This window comes from Penaeus japonicus, unplaced genomic scaffold (assembly GCF_977035675.1).
Source record: "Penaeus japonicus unplaced genomic scaffold, GWHDUDI00000001_assembly GWHDUDI00000010, whole genome shotgun sequence".
Taxonomy (NCBI): Eukaryota; Metazoa; Arthropoda; class Malacostraca; order Decapoda; family Penaeidae; genus Penaeus; species Penaeus japonicus.
This window is the reverse complement of record NW_028234412.1, coordinates 34,006,716-34,009,215: the sequence shown is the minus strand read 5'-3', so window position 1 is coordinate 34,009,215 and position 2,500 is coordinate 34,006,716. Positions and strand designations below refer to the sequence as shown.

The 2,500-nt window shown below is 32.8% G+C and overlaps 1 non-coding gene across 1 annotated transcript; it reads left to right on the top strand.

Moving 5' to 3' along the window:
• The first annotated feature begins 2,260 nt into the window (after positions 1 to 2,260).
• On the top strand, positions 2,261 to 2,334 carry TRNAI-AAU (transfer RNA isoleucine (anticodon AAU)). The gene has a single exon. It is a non-coding gene; the product is annotated as a tRNA-Ile (tRNA).
• The last annotated feature ends 166 nt before the right edge of the window (positions 2,335 to 2,500 follow it).

Below are 2,500 nucleotides of genomic sequence, written 5' to 3'. Positions count from 1 at the left end.
TGAATCAAATATATGGCACTTTGACAATATGCTTTTCCTCAGTGATTAAGAAATCCCTATAGTTTAAGAAACAACATTGACGTATCTGCTGTAAAATAATCATTTCCTGCATATTCCTGTATAGCCTACTGGTTATCCAAATGATGTGGTATGATGATTATATCATAAATTCGTGTAGCAAGTTGTAAAATGAATACATTGGTATTTTACAAACACAGTTGTGACTGGTCTACTTGGTAACAAGGCACCAGGATGAAAAGTCTTGTGTTTACTACATTTAAAATCTTCCTTTCAAAATTAGTTTGTGTGAACTGATGTCAAGACATGTCCATTTCTCCTTGTTTTATGATGATAGACTTATCTTTCTGGTTTTCATCATTCGCCGTCTCCATATAAACATATATATATATATATTTTTTTTTTTTTTTTTCATGGAACTGCTCCCTTAGTGCAAAAGTACTCACGGTACTTGTCATTTAATTCCGTATCCCTGTTTTTCATTGTGTTATTAAAAGGTTATGCAAATAGAAGCATTCTAGCATTATTATCTGAGCTTCCTCCGGAGCAAGGAGAATACCTCTAAACAAAACACCAAATCGTGCAGTCAGAATCCCCAAATTATCTCCCAACGTTGCGCAAGAGATAATCTATAACTGAATATTCACTCCTAGATATCAAGCTAGATTTTTTTTTTTTTTAATTCTTTATCTACCTTCATACGCTGAGCCGATGTTATGGGTAACTTAAAAATGATATACAATATGAAGTTAATCCAAAGGTATACATTCAAAAGAAGTGAGAGAGTCCAGCTTTCAATATAAGCTGTGATTAGCGACTAGATAATATAAATAAAACTGCTATTTAATATTTGCATCAATATTTGGTGTGTGAACATTAGTGTATGCTATTATCATTTCATTATCATTTTTGGTAGAGAAGGGTCATCAATGATATTATATTTGAAGTTGCCACCAAAATAGTAGGTTAAGTAGAGTAACCAACTGTTAATGATTTACAAGTTCATTTTTTATATACAAAATTATATGAGTATCTGAATTGCAAAAGGAGACTATGGAGTAATCCATGGTTTGTTACAACACAAGGATGGTAATGCGATGCAGATCATCTGTAAACAACTGTGCATACTATTCTCCAGTAACATATTGCATATCAATTGTGTGGCTGTGGAAGGACTATGTATTATTTACGACTATTGTAACTGTTTCTTTGTTATATATATATATATATATATATATATATATATATATATATATATATATATACACATACATACAGTAATAACGATAACAACAATAATGGTAATAATGATAAGAATCGTTACCATTATTACCCTTATTATTTACATCGTTATTATTATCATCATTTGTATAAGTATTATTACCAAATTTATCTTAATTACGATTATAACATATAACAGATTATAACAGTTGTAAATCGGAAATCCAGGTTTTCTTGGCATAATGTGGAAAAAGGCACTTAAGTACATGTGTAAATGTATAAAATTTACATGCACGTATGATGTTAACCGACATAGCTGTTTACTCACATATAGTTCTATATAACGAAACTTATATGTACACAAGCACACACATGCACTCAAATACATATCTAGTGAATCCGCCTCGCCAGCGATAGAAGAGAACATCAATTAAAAAGGATAAGCATATGTACTGAAGTCAGCATCTCGACCGCGCCGAAATAAGATAGCGCATCAAAAACACACATGACTCATCAGAGAGACAGAACCTCGCTAGATGATTACGTTGAGACAGACAACTCCACAATATCGTTTCATTAACTTCTATCTTCTGGGTTTGGAACTGAAAAGCACACAGGCATGGAAATGGAAATTCAGTCCTATAGAAGTCGTTCTAGCCTCAGGAGGAGTATATTTATGAGACAAAGAACCACTTGAATTGCTCTTAATTATCCGTATTTTTTTTTACTGGCGGGTATAATATTTGTTAGGAAGAAATAGAGTTTTAAAATTAGATTAGTTATGAATAAGATATTTCAAAAATGATAAAATCTCTAATGAACTAATATGAGGACTTTTCTCTCATTTTTCTACATCCAAATATTTAGTGTTAATACGATTCAGTGACATAATGTTGAAACGGACCTTTTATATTTGTAACGAGCGAACTAGGAGCAATCTATCATTGTGGTATATTGCAGCCTTCAGGTAGTTTTTAATAAGTTGTGTTGATTTACAAAACAATATTACTAATCTCCCAACGGCCTGTTAGCTCAGTTGGTTAGAGCGCCGTGCTAATAACGCGGATGTCGAGGGTTCGATCCCCTTACGGGCCAAGAAAATACTTTTTAAGGCAATATGACAAAGTTCTCGGGTTTATTCATTGGCACTCCAATGCATGAGGTTCGTTTAACAGAATGACGCAATAACAACATGGAGATCAAAATCCGTTGGCAACTCTAACGCAGCTATTTATGTTCTTAGCGAGACTGTAGCTTTACC